Source organism: Hyperolius riggenbachi, chromosome 8, assembly GCF_040937935.1.
Source record: "Hyperolius riggenbachi isolate aHypRig1 chromosome 8, aHypRig1.pri, whole genome shotgun sequence".
Taxonomy (NCBI): Eukaryota; Metazoa; Chordata; class Amphibia; order Anura; family Hyperoliidae; genus Hyperolius; species Hyperolius riggenbachi.
In genome coordinates this window covers 286,683,681-286,704,635 of record NC_090653.1, presented here as the reverse complement: position 1 = coordinate 286,704,635, position 20,955 = coordinate 286,683,681, and the positions used below count along the sequence as shown (strand labels likewise).

Sequence of the window (20,955 nt, the reverse complement as noted above, 5' to 3'; positions counted from 1 at the left end):
GCACCACCTGCAGCTAGTACAGAATGCTGCTGCGAGGCTGTTACCAACCCCGCTATTGCCACATAACACCAATCCTTCCAAATAAAGACCTGCACCGCCTGCAGCTAGTACAGAATGCTGCTGCGAGGCTGTTACCAACCCCACCATTGCCACATATTACCAACCCTTCCAAATAAAGACCTGCACCGCCTGCAGCTAGTACAGAATGCTGCTGCGAGGCTGTTACCAACCCCACCATTGCCACATAACACCAACCCTTCCAAATAAAGACCTGCACCGCCTGCAGCTAGTACAGAATGCTGATGCAAGGCTGTTACCAACCCCGCCATTGCCACATAACACCAATCCTTCCAAATAAAGACCTGCACCACCTGCAGCTAGTACAGAATGCTGATGCAAGGCTGTTACCAACCCCGCCATTGCCACATAACACCAATCCTTCCAAATAAAGACCTGCACCGCTTACAGCTAGTACAGAATGCTGCCGCAAGGCTGTTACCAACCTGCCATTGCCACATAACACCAATCCTTCCAAATAAAGACCTGCACCGCTTACAGCTAGTACAGAATGCTGCTGCGAGGCTGTTACCAACCCCGCCATTGCCACATAACACCAATCCTTCCAAATAAAGACCTGCACCACCTGCAGCTAGTACAGAATGCTGCTGCGAGGCTGTTACCAACTTCGCCATTGCCACATAACACCAATCCTTCCAAATAAAGACCTGCACCACCTGCAGCTAGTACAGAGTGCTGCCACAAGACTGTTACCAAACCCGCCATTGCCACATAACACCAACCCTTCCAAATAAAGACCTACACCGCCTGCAGCTACTACAGAATGCTGCCGCAAGGCTGTTACCAGCCCCACCATTGCCACATAACACCAATCCTTCCAAATAAAGACTTGAAAATGGCAGACCAAGAAAAATCTTGGATAAACAGAAGTGACGTATGGTGGGAACAGTCAGAGTGTAAGATTCTCAGGGCACTCATGGCGGCGGAATGCCGAGACGAATGCTGAGTTGCAAGCCTCTGGGTCTCGGCAGGCCGCTGACGTCACTGGAGCGCATGACGCTCAGCTCCCATTGGATAGGCGGCGGACGCTCTTTCAGTACGCACTCCGCTGCTATAAACAATAGCCGTGTGTGTATGGCGTATCAGCTGACCTGTTTACAAACGCAATGTCATTGGGTACTTTGGATGCTTTCTCTTTCTGATTGGTTAGTCCTTGTATTTAACTCAAGTGAGTGCCCCCAGACATCGCCCGTGATAGCATTTAGCTTTGGCTTGTTGCTGGGTATGCGCTCACAAACATTCGGTTACTGTTGCCGACTCTGCCTTGTATCTCTCACCATGTTTAACTCTAGCTTGATTCCCTTTTGCTGACTCCGTTTTATATCCTTACCATGCTTATTGGATTACCCGTTGCCGACTCTGCTGTGTACCTGGACCTTGCCTGTCTGCTGCCTGGATAAGGACTTGTTTGAACGCTGCCCGGACCGACACTGGCTACACTGACCACGCTACCTCTTAGGGCCTGAACTGCATCCCATTCTACCTGCAAACAGCCACTTGACTCTCATCTGGATTGCTTCATCTTCCAGGCCTCAGGTGACTATAATACCTGTGTATACTGTGCCTTGCATTGTACCTTAGGTCCTGTGTGGTGAATACTATCTGTCAGTCTCTATGCTACATCTACCTGTAGGGTATTGTAGTTCTGTGTTAGGTAGGAGTTTGTGCAGCTGTTACGGGCTGGGCTATAGGTCAGTCATATGAGCCTACAGCCTGACCTATAGTCATTGACCAGACAAGCCTGACACAGAGTCAACTCACAGACCATCATCGAAGACCTACAACATCATCTTGCTGCAGATGGAGTCACTGTGCATCGTTCAACCATTTGGTGCACTTTACACAAGGAGATGCTGTATGCGAGAGTGATGCAGAGGAAGCCTTTTCTCCGCCCCCAGCACAAACAGAGCCGCTTAAGGTATGTTAAAGCACATTTGGACAAGCCAGATTAATTTTGTAATAAGGTGCTGTGGACTGATGAAACTAAAATTGAGTTATTTGGCATAACAAGGGGCATTCATTATACATGGAGGAAAAACACCTGCTACCTACAGTAAAATATGGTGGTGGTTCCATCATGCTGTGGGGCTGTGTGGCCAGTGCAGTGACTGGGAATCTTGTCAAAGTTGAGGGACGCATGGATTCCACTCAGCATCAGCAGATTCTGGAGACCAATGTCCAGGAATCAGTGACAAAGCTGAGGCTGCGCCGGGGCTGGATCTTTCAACAAGACAACGACCCTAAACAATCCACTAAGGCATTCATGCAGAGGAACAAGTACAACGTTCTGGAATGGCCATCTCAGTCCCCCGACCTGAATATAAATTGAAAATCTGTGGTGTGAGTTAAAGGGAAGATCCGCACAGGATATAAAAAACAAACTGCACTTACCTGGGGCTTCTTCCAGCTCCTGGCAGTCGATCGGTGCCCTCGCCGCAGCTCCTCTCCCTCCCGGCGTCCAGCGGTGAAGAAGCCGACCTCGCCAGGTCAGCTTCCAGGTCGGCTTCTGTGCGCTCCACGGCGGGGAGCCACGTGATGTAGGGACGTCATCAGGTCTCTACTGCGCAGGCGCAGAACTACTACTACTACTGCGCAGTAGAGACCAGATGACGTCCCAACACTACGTGACCCGCGCCGTGGAGCGCACAGAAGCCGACCTGGAGCGCTCCACGCCGGGAGGGAGAGGAGCTGTGGCGAGGGCACCGATCGACTGCCAGGAGCTGGAAGAAGCCCCAGGTAAGTGCAGTTTGTTTTTTATATCCTCTCTTCCCTTTAAAGAGAGCTGTCCATGGTCGGAAGCCATCAATCCTGAATGAACTAGAGATGTTTTGTAAAGAGGAATGGTCCAAAATAACTTCAACCAGAATCCAGACTCTCATTGGAACCTACAGGAAGCGTTTAGAGGCTGTAATTTCTGCAAAAGGAGGATCTACTAAATCTTGATTTCATTTCTTTTTTGTGGTGCCCAAATTTATGCACCTGTCTAATTTTGTTTAATCTATCTATCTATGCATTATCTATCTATCTACTGTATCTCATATCTATCTATCTATCTATCTATCTATCTTTTTTTCTCTTTTTCTTTCTTTCTTTTGGGGGTTAGGGGTTGCGGGGTCTCGACCCCTTGCACACACATTTTTAGTTATTGTATCTAATACATATTGATTCAAAACGTATCTGTGTATATTCATATACTAGTGTCTTTTCATACCTCTGCGGTCTTATTTACTTTTTAACCGTTTGTTTCTCCCTTTGTGTATTTTTGTAGGTTGCCATTGGGTGGTTGTGCCATGATATTTGGAGAGAGATTGGGGCCCCCCTTTAACCTGATGTGCAGTAGGGTGAGCATGCAGCTAGGTATATGTGGCTTGCTTGGTCCTATGGTTATGCGCGTCAGCGTTTTGATTGGCCTGCTGCTATACAGGACCATTCTTCCCACAGGGTGCCACACACCGCAATAATTGGTCCGTAGTGCTGCCCTAAAATTTACGCTCCCCCATATGCGCAGTACCATCCTGTGCTGTAAGATTTCCTATTCTATTATGCTGAGGACGATATCTCCACAGCCACGCCTCCTATACTCCCCAAATTTTGAAGGTTACGGAAGGGGAACCCCCCTTTCGGTAATGCAGAAAACAGATGATTTTACCGATAACCTTGCCAAATGCCAATTCACTAAACCTATTACCACACTAAAAAGTAAATTTACCGGCTAGCAAGGTAAATTACCGACTTGTGCGGTAAGTACGTCAAGAAATTGCAATTCACAAAGGTTAAAGCATTCGGCAAATCAAGTAAAAGTGTTCGGTATATTGGTATTCACCTCCAGCTCTGACCAGCCGGTAACTCACAATCTCCATGCGGTAACATTGACAGATGCAGCAGACAGCCAATAGGTTGGCCAGGCACAGAGACAGCCAACAGGGAGAGCCACACAGCCCTGCTTCTTAACCCATTTGGTCGGATACCCTGGACTTCAGAACGGCAGAGCAGGAGAAGGAGACATTTAAAAAAACTTTTCTGTATCCCTATAGATGTGCATATCTATATACTGCTATACAGAAGAGCTCCCTCTAGTGGCTGCAGCACATCTAAAGGGATTCCAGCCATGCACTGGACAGAAAAAACCCAACTCATGCACACCACTTGTGGGAAGACTCGCAGCTTCCTGCCTGACCTGCTCCACAGCTGGTGAGACTCCCTGAGCAGGGCTTAGTGAGTTGAAGCATGTCTTTTCGGTATATTACCAAACTTCTACTGCATGGGGGAAATCTTAGTGAATTTGGTAAAAACATTTAAAATACCAAATGTGGTATTTTACCGACCTAAATTACTTTACCAAACAGCGCTTATTGAATGGAGGCCATCGTGGAAACAGCAGTCTGTCACTGCCGGCATGTATCTGTGTGACACTGTGGTGAACCAATAAAAGTTAAAGTGATCCCGAAATGGAGATACTTACCTAAAGAGAGGGAGGCCTCAGGTTACGCCTTGGGTCTCCGTTCTACTGCACATGCGCAGCCGTGCTTGCGTGTCTACTGTGCGGCCATGCTGCATGAAGAGGAGCTGGGTGGCCCCGATGTGGGCCACGCTCAGCGACGGGGGACACCGGACCACCGAGGGAAGCCTCTATAGGATCCTGAGGCTTCACTCTCTTCAAAGTATCTTATTTTGATCCTGAGCTTGATCACTTTAAATATCTATAATACATGTGTGGCCCCTGGGCACACAGAGCAGCCAGTCCGGCCCCCGGGCACACAAGGCAGCCATTCCAGCCCCTGGGCACACAGAACAGCCAGACCGGCCACTGGGCACACAGAGCAGCCAGTCTGGCCCCTGGGCACACAGAGCAGCCAGTCCGGCCCCTGGGCACACAGAGCAGCCAGTCCGGCCCCTGGGCACACAGAGCAGCCAGTCCGGCCCCTGGGCACACAGAGCAGCCAGTCCGGCCCCTGGGCACACAGAGCAGCCAGTCCGGCCACTGGGCACACAGAACAGCCAGTCCGGCCCCTGGGCACAGAGCAGCCAGTCCGGCCCCCGGGCACACAGAGCAGCCAGTCCGGTCTCTGGGAACACAGAGCAGCCAGTCCAGCTGGGCACACAGAACAGCCAGTCTGGCCCCCGGGCACACAGAACAGCCAGTCCGGCCCCCGGGCACACAGAACAGCCAGTCCAGCCCCTGGGCACACAGAGCAGCCAGTCCGGCCCCTGGGCACACAGAGCAGCCAGTCCGGCCCCCGGGCACACAGAGCAGCCAGTCCGGCCTCTGGGCACACATAGCAGCCAGTCCTGCCCCTGGGCACACAGAGCAGCCAGTCCGGCCCCTGGGAACACAGAACAGCCAGTCCAGCCCCTGGGCACACACAGCAGCCAGTCCGGCCTCTGGGCACACATAGCAGCCAGTCCTGCCCCTGGGAACACAGAACAGCCAGTCCGGCCCCTGGGAACACAGAACAGCCAGTCCAGCCCCTGGGCACACAGAGCAGCCAGTCCGGCCCCTGGGCACACAGAGTAGCCAGTCCGGCCCCTAAGCACACAGAGCAGCCAGTCCGGCCCCTGGACACACAGAACAGCCAGTCCGGCCCCTGGACACACAGAACAGCCAGTCCGGCCCCTGGACACACAGAACAGCCAGTCCGGCCCCTGGGCACACAGAGCAGCCAGTCTGGCCCCTGGGAACACAGAACAGCCAGTCCGGCCCCTGGGAACACAGAACAGCCAGTCCGGCCACTGGGCACACAGAACAGCCAGTCCAGCCCCTGGGAACACAGAACAGCCAGTCCGGCCCCTGGGCACACAGAACAGCCAGTCCAGCCCCTGGGAACACAGAACAGCCAGTCCGGCCCCTGGGAACACAGAACAGCCAGTATCTTATTTTGATCCTGAGCTTGATCACTTTAAATATCTATAATACATGTGTGGCCCCTGGGCACACAGAGCAGCCAGTCCGGCCCCCGGGCACACAAGGCAGCCATTCCAGCCCCTGGGCACACAGAACAGCCAGACCGGCCACTGGGCACACAGAGCAGCCAGTCTGGCCCCTGGGCACACAGAGCAGCCAGTCCGGCCCCTGGGCACACAGAGCAGCCAGTCCGGCCCCTGGGCACACAGAGCAGCCAGTCCGGCCCCTGGGCACACAGAGCAGCCAGTCCGGCCCCTGGGCACACAGAGCAGCCAGTCCGGCCACTGGGCACACAGAACAGCCAGTCCGGCCCCTGGGCACAGAGCAGCCAGTCCGGCCCCCGGGCACACAGAGCAGCCAGTCCGGTCTCTGGGAACACAGAGCAGCCAGTCCAGCTGGGCACACAGAACAGCCAGTCTGGCCCCCGGGCACACAGAACAGCCAGTCCGGCCCCCGGGCACACAGAACAGCCAGTCCAGCCCCTGGGCACACAGAGCAGCCAGTCCGGCCCCTGGGCACACAGAGCAGCCAGTCCGGCCCCCGGGCACACAGAGCAGCCAGTCCGGCCTCTGGGCACACATAGCAGCCAGTCCTGCCCCTGGGCACACAGAGCAGCCAGTCCGGCCCCTGGGAACACAGAACAGCCAGTCCAGCCCCTGGGCACACAGAGCAGCCAGTCCGGCCTCTGGGCACACATAGCAGCCAGTCCTGCCCCTGGGAACACAGAACAGCCAGTCCGGCCCCTGGGAACACAGAACAGCCAGTCCAGCCCCTGGGCACACAGAGCAGCCAGTCCGGCCCCTGGGCACACAGAGTAGCCAGTCCGGCCCCTAAGCACACAGAGCAGCCAGTCCGGCCCCTGGACACACAGAACAGCCAGTCCGGCCCCTGGACACACAGAACAGCCAGTCCGGCCCCTGGACACACAGAACAGCCAGTCCGGCCCCTGGGCACACAGAGCAGCCAGTCTGGCCCCTGGGAACACAGAACAGCCAGTCCGGCCCCTGGGAACACAGAACAGCCAGTCCGGCCACTGGGCACACAGAACAGCCAGTCCAGCCCCTGGGAACACAGAACAGCCAGTCCGGCCCCTGGGCACACAGAACAGCCAGTCCAGCCCCTGGGAACACAGAACAGCCAGTCCGGCCCCTGGGAACACAGAACAGCCAGTCCGGCCCCTGGGCACACAGAACAGCCAGTCCAGCCCCTGGGAACACAGAACAGCCAGTCCGGCCCCTGGGCACACAGAACAGCCAGTCCGGCCCCTGGGAACACAGAACAGCCAGTCCGGTCCCTGGGCACACAGAACAGCCAGTCCAGCCCCTGGGAACACAGAACAGCCAGTCCAGTCCCTGGGCACACAGAGCAGCCAGTCCGGCCCCTGGGCACACAGAGCAGCCAGTCCGGCCCCTGAGCACACAGAACAGCCAGTCCGGCCCCTGGGAACACAGAGCAGCCAGTCCGGCCCCTGGGAAAACAGAGCAGCCAGTCCGGCCCCTGGGCACACAGAGCAGCCAGTCCTGCCCCTGGGCACACAGAGCAGCCAGTCCGGCCCCTGGGCACACAGAGCAGCCAGTCCGGCCCCTGGGCACACAGAACAGCCAGTCTGGCCCCTGGGAACACAGAGCAGCCAGTCCGGCCCCTGGGCACACAGAGCAGCCAGTCCGGCCCCTGGGCACACAGAGCAGCCAGTCCGGCCCCCGGGCACACAGAACAGCCAGTCCGGCACCTGGGCACACAGAACAGCCAGTCCGGCCCCTGGGCACACAGAACAGCCAGTCCAGCCCCCGGGCACACAGAGCAGCCTGTCCGGCCCCTGGACACACAGAACAGCCAGTCCGGCCCCTGGGCACACAGAGCAGCCTGTCCGGCCCCTGGACACACAGAACAGCCAGTCCGGCCCCTGGGCACACAGAGCAGCCAGTCCGGCCCCTGGGAGCACAGAACAGCCAGTCCAGCCCCTGGGAACACAGAACAGCCAGTCCGGCCCCTGGGCACACAGAGCAGCCAGTCCGGACCCTGGGAACACAGAACAGCCAGTCCGGCCCCTGGGAACACAGAGCAGCCAGTCCGGCCCCTGGGAACACAGAACAGCCAGTCCGGCCCCTGGGCACAGAGAGCAGCCAGTCCGGCCCCTGGGAACACAGAACAGCCAGTCCAGGGTATTAAACTTTTTTCTCAGACATCTCCTCCGCAGTGCCAAATAGTTAAATGGAATTCTTACATCTGTAAAGGCCCCATTAATCTAAAAGTCATTAATATGCCGTGTCACACTGTATCTGAGCTGAATTATTAATTCACTCCAGACACTGCGGTGTGTGAAAGAACCTGTCGGGCAGAACTAACACAGGGATGAGGTATATTTCAGTCTATTACACAGAGGGAAGAAAGTACTGCTGGCAAATCCCGCCATTTTAGGCCCGCCTCCGCCGCCTCACGCTTTGCCGCTTCACACTTGTTTTCTGTCGCTAAAAAAAAGGCCCCAGTTTGTATTCCTTTTTTATTTTTCCCACTTTGATCCTTCAAAAGAGGTGAAGGCGAGCCAGCGAGGGGGCGCTGCAGGGGTTCTTCCTGCCCACATCCTGCCAATTATCTCTTACCTAAACCTTTCATCACATTCAACTGTGAAACTGTCCACAATGCATTTATAATCTAGTCATTTGGTGGCGGCTATATGATCTTTTATCCAACTGTACCTCCAGATCTGCTGGTTTATAGCACACATACAGACTAAATATACATCCAATCATCCAACTGTACCTCCAGATCTGCTGGTTTATAGCACAGATACAGCCTAAATAATATACAGCCATTTATCCAACTGTACACCTAAATCTGCTGGTTTATAGCACAGCTACAGCCTTAATATACAGCCATTTATCCAACCGTACATCCACATCTGCTGGTTTATAGCACAGCTACAGCCTTAATATACAGCCATTTATCCAACTGTACCTCCAGATCTGCTGGTCTATAGCACAGATACAGCCTTAATATACAGCCATTTATCCAACTGTACCTCCAGATCTGCTGGTTTATAGCACAGATACAGACTAAATATACAGACATTTATCCAACTGTACCTCCAGATATGCTGGTTTATAGCACAGACACAGCCTAAATATACAACCATTTATTAAAACTGTACCTCCAGATCTGCTGGTTTATAGCACAGATGCAGCATAAATATACAGCCATTTATTAAAACTGTACATCCAGATCTGCTGGTTTATAGTACAGATACAGCCTAAATATACAGCCATTTATCCAACTGTACCTCCAGATCTGCTGGTTTATAGCACAGATACAGCCTAAATATACAGCCATTTATTAAAACTGTACCTCCAGATCTGCTGGTTTATAGCACAGATGCAGCATAAATATACAGCCATTTATTAAAACTGTACATCCAGATCTGCTGGTCTATAGTACAGATACAACCTAAATATACAGCCATTTATCCAACTGTACCTCCAGATCTGCTGGTTTATAGCACATATGCAGCATAAATATACAGCCATTTATTAAAACTGTACATCCAGATCTGCTGGTTTATAGTACAGATACAGCCTAAATATACAGCCATTTATCCAACTGTACATCCAGATCTGCTGGTTTATAGCACAGACACAGCCTAAATATACAGCCATTTATTAAAACTGTATATCCAAATCTGCTGGTATATAGCACAGATACAGCCTAAATATACAGCCATTTATCCAACTGTACCTCCAGATCTGCTGGTTTATAGCACAGATACAGCCTAAATATACAGCCATTTATCCAACTGTACATCCAGATCTGCTGGTTTATAGCACATATACAGCCTAAATATACAGCCATTTATTCAACTGTACCTCTAGATCTGCTGGTTTATAGCACAGATGCAGCCTAAATATACAGCCATTTATCCAACTGTACCTCCAGACCTGCTGGTTTATAGCACAGATACAGCCATTTATCCAACTGTACATCCAGATCTGCTGGTTTATAGCACACATACAGCCTAAATATACAGCCATTTATCCAACTGTACTGTATATCCAGATCTGCTGGTTTATAGCACAGATACAGCCTAAATGTACAGCCATTTATCCAACTGTACACCTAGATCTGCTGGTTTATAGCACAGATGCAACCTAAATATACAGCCATTTATCCAACTGTACATCCAAATATGCTGGTTTATAGCACAGATACAGCCTAAATATACAGCTATTTATCCAACTGTATATCCAGATCTGCTGGTTTATAGCACAGATACAGCCTAAATATACAGTCATTTATCCAACTGTATATCCAGATCTGCTGGTTTATAGCACAGATCCAGCCTAAATATACAGCCATTTATCCAACTGTACCTCCAGATCTGCTGGTTTATAGCACAGATACAGCCTAAATATACAGCCATTTATCGAACTGTATATCCATATCTGCAGGTGTATAGCACAGATGCAGCTTAAATATACAGCCATTTATCCCACTGTACATTCAGATCTGCTGGTTTATAGTACACACACAGCCTAAATATACAGCCATTTATCCAACTGTACATCCAGATCTGCTGGTTTATAGCACAACTACAGCCTAAATATTCAGACATTTATCCAACTGTACCTCCAGATCTGCTGGTTTATAGCAGAGATACAGCCTAAATATAAAGCCATTTATCCAACTGTACATCCAGATCTGCTGGTTTATAGCAAAGGTACAGCCTAAATATACAGCCATATATCCAACTGTATATCCAGATCTGCTGGTTTATAGCACAGATACAGCATACAGCAATTTATCCAACGGTACCTCCAGATCTGCTGGTTTATAGCACAGGTACAGCCTAAATACACAGCCATTTATCCAACTGTACATCCAGATCTGCTGGTTTATAGCAAAGATACAGCCTAAATATTCAGACATTTATCTAACTGTACCTCCAGATCTGCTGGTTTATAGCACAGATACAGCCTAAATATACAGCCATTTATCCAACTGTACATCCAGATCTGCTGGTTTATAGCACAGATACAGCCTAAATATACAGCCATTTATCCAACTGTACCTCCAGATCTGCTGGTTTATAGCACAGATACAGCCTAAATATACAGCCATTTATCCAACTGTACATCCAGATCTGCTGGTTTATAGCACACATACAGCCTAAATATACAGCCATTTATCCAACTGTACTGTATATCCAGATCTGCTGGTTTATAGCACAGATACAGCCTAAATGTACAGCCATTGATCCAACTGTACACCTAGATCTGCTGGTTTATAGCACAGATGCAACCTAAATATACAGCCATTTACCCAACTGTACATCCTAATCTGCTGCTTCATAGCACAGATACAGCCTAAATATACAGCTATTTATTCAACTGTACCTCCAGTAGAGTTGGGCCGAACCTCCGATTTTAGGTTCGCGAACCGGGTTCGCGAACTTTCGCGGAAGGTTCGGTTCGCGTTAAAGTTCGCGAACCGCAATAGACTTCAATGGGGATGCGAACTTTGAAAAAAAAAAAAATTATGCTGGCCACAAAAGTGATGGAAAAGATGTTTCAAGGGGTCTAACACCTGGAGGGGGGCATGGCGGAGTGGGATACACGCCAAAAGTCCCCGGGAAAAATCTGGATTTGACGCAAAGCAGCGTTTTAAGGGGAGAAATCATATTGAATGCTAAATGACAGGCCTAAAGTGCTTTAAAACATCTTGCATGTGTATACATCAATCAGGTAGTGTAATTAAGGTACTGCTACACACTGACACACCAAACTGTTCACTGAACAGAACAGGTATACAGTGGCGGGTTCACTGAACAGAACAGGTATACAGTGGCGGGTTCACTGAACAGAACAGGTATGCAGTGGCGGGTTCACTGAACAGAACAGGTATACAGTGGCGGGTTCACTGAACAGAACAGGTATGCAGTGGCGGGTTCACTGAACAGAACAGGTATACAGTGGCGGGTTCACTGAACAGAACAGGTATACAGTGGCGGGTTCACTGAACAGAACAGGTATGCAGTGGCGGGTTCACTGAACAGTACAGGTATGCAGTGGCAGGTTCACTGAACAGGTATGCAGTGGTGGGTTCACAGTACAGGTATGCAGTGGTGGGTTCACAGAACAGGTATGCAGTGGTGTGTTCACAGAACAGGTATGCAGTGGTGGGTTCACTGAACAGGTATGCAGTGGTGGGTTCACAGAACAGGTATGCAGTGGTGGGTTCACAGAACAGGTATGCAGTGGTGGGTTCACAGAACAGGTATGCAGTGGTGGGTTCACAGAACAGGTATGCAGTGGTGGGTTCACAGAACAGGTATGCAGTGGTGGGTTCACAGAACAGGTATGCAGTGGTGGGTTCACAGAACAGGTATGCAGTGGTGGGTTCACAGAACAGGTATGCAGTGGTGGGTTCACAGTACAGGTATGCAGTGGTGGGTTCACAGAACAGGTATGCAGCCAGGGGCAAGCTAAGCCTAACTAATCTTTCCCTATGAGAGAGAGTGTGCAGCAGCTCGCCCTACTCTCACTAATGCAGGCACATGAGTGACCGTAATGGTCGCCGCTGCCTGCCTTTTAGTAGGGGGGGAGTGGCTCCAGGGGCTAGTGTAGCCTAATTGGCTACACTGGGCCTGCTGACTGTGATGTAGAGGGTCAAAGTTGACCCTCATGGTGCATTATGGGGCGAACCAAACTTCCGCAAAAGTTCGCCTGCGGGACGCGAACGCGAACCACGGAAGTTCGCATGGAACTGTTCGCAGGCGAACCGTTCGGCCCAACTCTAACCTCCAGATCTGCTGGTTTATAGCACAGATACAGCCTAAATATACAGCCATTTATCCAACTGTACCTCCAGATCTGCTGGTTTATAGCACACATACAGACTAAATATACATCCAATCATCCAACTGTACCTCCAGATCTGCTGGTTTACAGCACAGATACAGCCTAAATATACAACCATTTATCCAACTGTACATCCAAATCTGCTGGTTTATAGCACAGATACAGCCTAAATATACAGCCATTTATCCAACTGTACCTCCAGATCTGCTGGTTTATGGCACAGATACAGCCTAAATATACAACCATGTATCCAACTGTACATCCAAATCTGCTAGTTTATAGCATAGATACAGCCTAAATATACAGCCATTTATCCAACTGTACCTCCAGATCTGCTGGTATATAGCACAGGTATAGCCTAAATATACAGCCATTTATCCAACTGTATATCCAGGTCTGCTGGTATATAGCACAGGTATAGCCTAAATATACAGCCAATTATCCAACTGTATATCCAGGTCGGCTGGTTTACAGCACAGATACAGCCTAAATATACAGTCATTTATCCAACTGTATATCCAGATCTGCTGGTTTATAGCACAGATACAGCCTAAATATACAGCCATTTATCCAACTGTACCTCCAGATCTGCTGGTTTATAGCACAGATACAGCCTAAATATACAGCCATTTATCCAACTGTACATCCAGATCTGCTGGTTTATAGCACAGATACAGCCTAAATATACAGCCATTTATCCAACTGTACCTCCAGATCTGCTGGTTTATAGCACACATACAGACTAAATATACATCTAATCATCCAACTGTACAGCCATATCTGCTGGTTTATAGCAGATACAGCCTACATATACAGCCATTTATTCAACTGTACCTCCAGATCTGCTGGTTTATAGCACAGATACAGCCTAAATATACAGCCATTTATCCAACTGTACCTCCAGATCTGCTGGTTTATAGCACAGATACAGCCTAAATATACAACCATTTATCCAACTGTACATCCAAATCTGCTGGTTTATAGCACAGATACAGCCTAAATATACAGCCATTTATCCAACTGTATATCCAGGTCTGCTGGTTTATAGCACAGATACAGCCTAAATATACAGCCATTTATCCAACTGTACATCCAAATCTGCTGGTTTATAGCACAGATACAGCCTAAATATACAGCCATTTATTCAACTGTACCTCCAGATCTGCTGGTTTATAGCACAGATGCAACCTAAATATACAGCCATTTATTCAACTGTACCTCCAGATCTGCTGGTTTATAGCACAGATGCAACCTAAATATACAGCCATTTATCCAACTGTACATCCTAATCTGCTGCTTCATAGCACAGATACAGCCTAAATATACAGCTATTTGTTCAACTGTACCTCCAGATCTGCTGGTTTATAGCACAGATATAACCTAAATATACAGCCATTTATCCAACTGTACATCCAGATCTGCTGGTTTATAGCACAGATACAGCCTAAATATACAGCCATTTATCCAACTGTACCTCCAGATCTGCTGGTTTATAGCACACATACAGACTAAATATACATCCAATCATCCAACTGTACAGCCATATCTGCTGGTTTATAGCAGATACAGCCTACATATACAGCCATTTATTCAACTGTACCTCCAGATCTGCTGCTTTATAGCACAGATACAGCCTAAATATACAGCCATTTATCCAACTGTACCTCCAGATCTGCTGGTTTATAGCACAGATACAGCCTAAATATTCAACCATTTATCCAACTGTACATCCAAATCTGCTGGTTTATAGCATAGATACAGCCTAAATATACAGCCAATTATCCAACTGTATATCCAGGTCTGCTGGTTTATAGCACAGATACAGCCTAAATATACAGCCATTTATCCAACTGTACATCCAGATCTGCTGGTTTATAGCACAGATACAGCCTCAATATACAGCCATTTATCCAACTGTACATCCAGATCTGCTGGTTTATAGCACAGATACAGCCTAAATATACAGCCATTTATCCAACTGTACCTCCAGATCTGCTGGTTTATAGCACAGATACAGCCTAAATATACAGCCATTTATCCAACTGTACATCCAGATCTGCTGGTTTATAGCACACATACAGCCTAAATATACAGCCATTTATCCAACTGTACTGTATATCCAGATCTGCTGGTTTATAGCACAGATACAGCCTAAATGTACAGCCATTGATCCAACTGTACACCTAGATCTGCTGGTTTATAGCACAGATGCAACCTAAATATACAGCCATTTACCCAACTGTACATCCTAATCTGCTGCTTCATAGCACAGATACAGCCTAAATATACAGCTATTTATTCAACTGTACCTCCAGTAGAGTTGGGCCGAACCTCCGATTTTAGGTTCGCGAACCGGGTTCGCGAACTTTCGCGGAAGGTTCGGTTCGCGTTAAAGTTCGCGAACCGCAATAGACTTCAATGGGGATGCGAACTTTGAAAAAAAAAAAAATTATGCTGGCCACAAAAGTGATGGAAAAGATGTTTCAAGGGGTCTAACACCTGGAGGGGGGCATGGCGGAGTGGGATACACGCCAAAAGTCCCCGGGAAAAATCTGGATTTGACGCAAAGCAGCGTTTTAAGGGGAGAAATCATATTGAATGCTAAATGACAGGCCTAAAGTGCTTTAAAACATCTTGCATGTGTATACATCAATCAGGTAGTGTAATTAAGGTACTGCTACACACTGACACACCAAACTGTTCACTGAACAGAACAGGTATACAGTGGCGGGTTCACTGAACAGAACAGGTATACAGTGGCGGGTTCACTGAACAGAACAGGTATGCAGTGGCGGGTTCACTGAACAGAACAGGTATACAGTGGCGGGTTCACTGAACAGAACAGGTATGCAGTGGCGGGTTCACTGAACAGAACAGGTATACAGTGGCGGGTTCACTGAACAGAACAGGTATACAGTGGCGGGTTCACTGAACAGAACAGGTATGCAGTGGCGGGTTCACTGAACAGTACAGGTATGCAGTGGCAGGTTCACTGAACAGGTATGCAGTGGTGGGTTCACAGTACAGGTATGCAGTGGTGGGTTCACAGAACAGGTATGCAGTGGTGGGTTCACAGAACAGGTATGCAGTGGTGGGTTCACTGAACAGGTATGCAGTGGTGGGTTCACAGAACAGGTATGCAGTGGTGGGTTCACAGAACAGGTATGCAGTGGTGGGTTCACAGAACAGGTATGCAGTGGTGGGTTCACAGAACAGGTATGCAGTGGTGGGTTCACAGAACAGGTATGCAGTGGTGGGTTCACAGAACAGGTATGCAGTGGTGGGTTCACAGAACAGGTATGCAGTGGTGGGTTCACAGAACAGGTATGCAGTGGTGGGTTCACAGTACAGGTATGCAGTGGTGGGTTCACAGAACAGGTATGCAGCCAGGGGCAAGCTAAGCCTAACTAATCTTTCCCTATGAGAGAGAGTGTGCAGCAGCTCGCCCTACTCTCACTAATGCAGGCACATGAGTGACCGTAATGGTCGCCGCTGCCTGCCTTTTAGTAGGGGGGGAGTGGCTCCAGGGGCTAGTGTAGCCTAATTGGCTACACTGGGCCTGCTGACTGTGATGTAGAGGGTCAAAGTTGACCCTCATGGTGCATTATGGGGCGAACCAAACTTCCGCAAAAGTTCGCCTGCGGGACGCGAACGCGAACCACGGAAGTTCGCATGGAACTGTTCGCAGGCGAACCGTTCGGCCCAACTCTAACCTCCAGATCTGCTGGTTTATAGCACAGATACAGCCTAAATATACAGCCATTTATCCAACTGTACCTCCAGATCTGCTGGTTTATAGCACACATACAGACTAAATATACATCCAATCATCCAACTGTACCTCCAGATCTGCTGGTTTACAGCACAGATACAGCCTAAATATACAACCATTTATCCAACTGTACATCCAAATCTGCTGGTTTATAGCACAGATACAGCCTAAATATACAGCCATTTATCCAACTGTACCTCCAGATCTGCTGGTTTATGGCACAGATACAGCCTAAATATACAACCATGTATCCAACTGTACATCCAAATCTGCTAGTTTATAGCATAGATACAGCCTAAATATACAGCCATTTATCCAACTGTACCTCCAGATCTGCTGGTATATAGCACAGGTATAGCCTAAATATACAGCCATTTATCCAACTGTATATCCAGGTCTGCTGGTATATAGCACAGGTATAGCCTAAATATACAGCCAATTATCCAACTGTATATCCAGGTCGGCTGGTTTACAGCACAGATACAGCCTAAATATACAGTCATTTATCCAACTGTATATCCAGATCTGCTGGTTTATAGCACAGATACAGCCTAAATATACAGCCATTTATCCAACTGTACCTCCAGATCTGCTGGTTTATAGCACAGATACAGCCTAAATATACAGCCATTTATCCAACTGTACATCCAGATCTGCTGGTTTATAGCACAGATACAGCCTAAATATACAGCCATTTATCCAACTGTACCTCCAGATCTGCTGGTTTATAGCACACATACAGACTAAATATACATCTAATCATCCAACTGTACAGCCATATCTGCTGGTTTATAGCAGATACAGCCTACATATACAGCCATTTATTCAACTGTACCTCCAGATCTGCTGGTTTATAGCACAGATACAGCCTAAATATACAGCCATTTATCCAACTGTACCTCCAGATCTGCTGGTTTATAGCACAGATACAGCCTAAATATACAACCATTTATCCAACTGTACATCCAAATCTGCTGGTTTATAGCACAGATACAGCCTAAATATACAGCCATTTATCCAACTGTATATCCAGGTCTGCTGGTTTATAGCACAGATACAGCCTAAATATACAGCCATTTATCCAACTGTACATCCAAATCTGCTGGTTTATAGCACAGATACAGCCTAAATATACAGCCATTTATTCAACTGTACCTCCAGATCTGCTGGTTTATAGCACAGATGCAACCTAAATATACAGCCATTTATTCAACTGTACCTCCAGATCTGCTGGTTTATAGCACAGATGCAACCTAAATATACAGCCATTTATCCAACTGTACATCCTAATCTGCTGCTTCATAGCACAGATACAGCCTAAATATACAGCTATTTGTTCAACTGTACCTCCAGATCTGCTGGTTTATAGCACAGATATAACCTAAATATACAGCCATTTATCCAACTGTACATCCAGATCTGCTGGTTTATAGCACAGATACAGCCTAAATATACAGCCATTTATCCAACTGTACCTCCAGATCTGCTGGTTTATAGCACACATACAGACTAAATATACATCCAATCATCCAACTGTACAGCCATATCTGCTGGTTTATAGCAGATACAGCCTACATATACAGCCATTTATTCAACTGTACCTCCAGATCTGCTGCTTTATAGCACAGATACAGCCTAAATATACAGCCATTTATCCAACTGTACCTCCAGATCTGCTGGTTTATAGCACAGATACAGCCTAAATATTCAACCATTTATCCAACTGTACATCCAAATCTGCTGGTTTATAGCATAGATACAGCCTAAATATACAGCCAATTATCCAACTGTATATCCAGGTCTGCTGGTTTATAGCACAGATACAGCCTAAATATACAGCCATTTATCCAACTGTACATCCAGATCTGCTGGTTTATAGCACAGATACAGCCTCAATATACAGCCATTTATCCAACTGTACATCCAGATCTGCTGGTTTATAGCACAGATACAGCCTAAATATACAGCCATTTATCCAACTGTACCTCCAGATCTGCTGGTTTATAGCACAGATACAGCCTAAATATACAGCCATTTATCCAACTGTACATCCAGATCTGCTGGTTTATAGCACACATACAGCCTAAATATACAGCCATTTATCCAACTGTACTGTATATCCAGATCTGCTGGTTTATAGCACAGATACAGCCTAAATGTACAGCCATTGATCCAACTGTACACCTAGATCTGCTGGTTTATAGCACAGATGCAACCTAAATATACAGCCATTTACCCAACTGTACATCCTAATCTGCTGCTTCATAGCACAGATACAGCCTAAATATACAGCTATTTATTCAACTGTACCTCCAGTAGAGTTGGGCCGAACCTCCGATTTTAGGTTCGCGAACCGGGTTCGCGAACTTTCGCGGAAGGTTCGGTTCGCGTTAAAGTTCGCGAACCGCAATAGACTTCAATGGGGATGCGAACTTTGAAAAAAAAAAAATTATGCTGGCCACAAAAGTGATGGAAAAGATGTTTCAAGGGGTCTAACACCTGGAGGGGGGCATGGCGGAGTGGGATACACGCCAAAAGTCCCCGGGAAAAATCTGGATTTGACGCAAAGCAGCGTTTTAAGGGGAGAAATCATATTGAATGCTAAATGACAGGCCTAAAGTGCTTTAAAACATCTTGCATGTGTATACATCAATCAGGTAGTGTAATTAAGGTACTGCTACACACTGACACACCAAACTGTTCACTGAACAGAACAGGTATACAGTGGCGGGTTCACTGAACAGAACAGGTATACAGTGGCGGGTTCACTGAACAGAACAGGTATGCAGTGGCGGGTTCACTGAACAGAACAGGTATACAGTGGCGGGTTCACTGAACAGAACAGGTATGCAGTGGCGGGTTCACTGAACAGAACAGGTATACAGTGGCGGGTTCACTGAACAGAACAGGTATACAGTGGCGGGTTCACTGAACAGAACAGGTATGCAGTGGCGGGTTCACTGAACAGTACAGGTATGCAGTGGCAGGTTCACTGAACAGGTATGCAGTGGTGGGTTCACAGTACAGGTATGCAGTGGTGGGTTCACAGAACAGGTATGCAGTGGTGGGTTCACAGAACAGGTATGCAGTGGTGGGTTCACTGAACAGGTATGCAGTGGTGGGTTCACAGAACAGGTATGCAGTGGTGGGTTCACAGAACAGGTATGCAGTGGTGGGTTCACAGAACAGGTATGCAGTGGTGGGTTCACAGAACAGGTATGCAGTGGTGGGTTCACAGAACAGGTATGCAGTGGTGGGTTCACAGAACAGGTATGCAGTGGTGGGTTCACAGAACAGGTATGCAGTGGTGGGTTCACAGAACAGGTATGCAGTGGTGGGTTCACAGTACAGGTATGCAGTGGTGGGTTCACAGAACAGGTATGCAGCCAGGGGCAAGCTAAGCCTAACTAATCTTTCCCTATGAGAGAGAGTGTGCAGCAGCTCGCCCTACTCTCACTAATGCAGGCACATGAGTGACCGTAATGGTCGCCGCTGCCTGCCTTTTAGTAGGGGGGGAGTGGCTCCAGGGGCTAGTGTAGCCTAATTGGCTACACTGGGCCTGCTGACTGTGATGTAGAGGGTCAAAGTTGACCCTCATGGTGCATTATGGGGCGAACCAAACTTCCGCAAAAGTTCGCCTGCGGGACGCGAACGCGAACCACGGAAGTTCGCATGGAACTGTTCGCAGGCGAACCGTTCGGCCCAACTCTAACCTCCAGATCTGCTGGTTTATAGCACAGATACAGCCTAAATATACAGCCATTTATCCAACTGTACCTCCAGATCTGCTGGTTTATAGCACACATACAGACTAAATATACATCCAATCATCCAACTGTACCTCCAGATCTGCTGGTTTACAGCACAGATACAGCCTAAATATACAACCATTTATCCAACTGTACATCCAAATCTGCTGGTTTATAGCACAGATACAGCCTAAATATACAGCCATTTATCCAACTGTACCTCCAGATCTGCTGGTTTATGGCACAGATACAGCCTAAATATACAACCATGTATCCAACTGTACATCCAAATCTGCTAGTTTATAGCATAGATACAGCCTAAATATACAGCCATTTATCCAACTGTACCTCCAGATCTGCTGGTATATAGCACAGGTATAGCCTAAATATACAGCCATTTATCCAACTGTATATCCAGGTCTGCTGGTATATAGCACAGGTATAGCCTAAATATACAGCCAATTATCCAACTGTATATCCAGGTCGGCTGGTTTACAGCACAGATACAGCCTAAATATACAGTCATTTATCCAACTGTATATCCAGATCTGCTGGTTTATAGCACAGATACAGCCTAAATATACAGCCATTTATCCAACTGTACCT

At 48.1% G+C, this 20,955-nt stretch overlaps 1 long non-coding RNA gene across 4 annotated transcripts in view; it reads left to right on the top strand.

The window, feature by feature from the left end:
- Positions 1-20,955, top strand: part of LOC137527965 (uncharacterized) — a 285,924-nt gene that overhangs the window by 20,019 nt on the left and 244,950 nt on the right. For 3 of the 4 annotated variants that reach the window (XR_011023245.1, XR_011023244.1, XR_011023247.1), the window contains exons 2-3: positions 1,480-1,614; positions 3,347-3,419. This is a non-coding gene — a long non-coding RNA (uncharacterized lncRNA). Of the gene's footprint in view, positions 1-1,479; positions 1,615-3,346; positions 3,436-20,955 lie in introns of all 4 variants that reach the window. The other variant, XR_011023246.1, reaches the window with a different exon arrangement.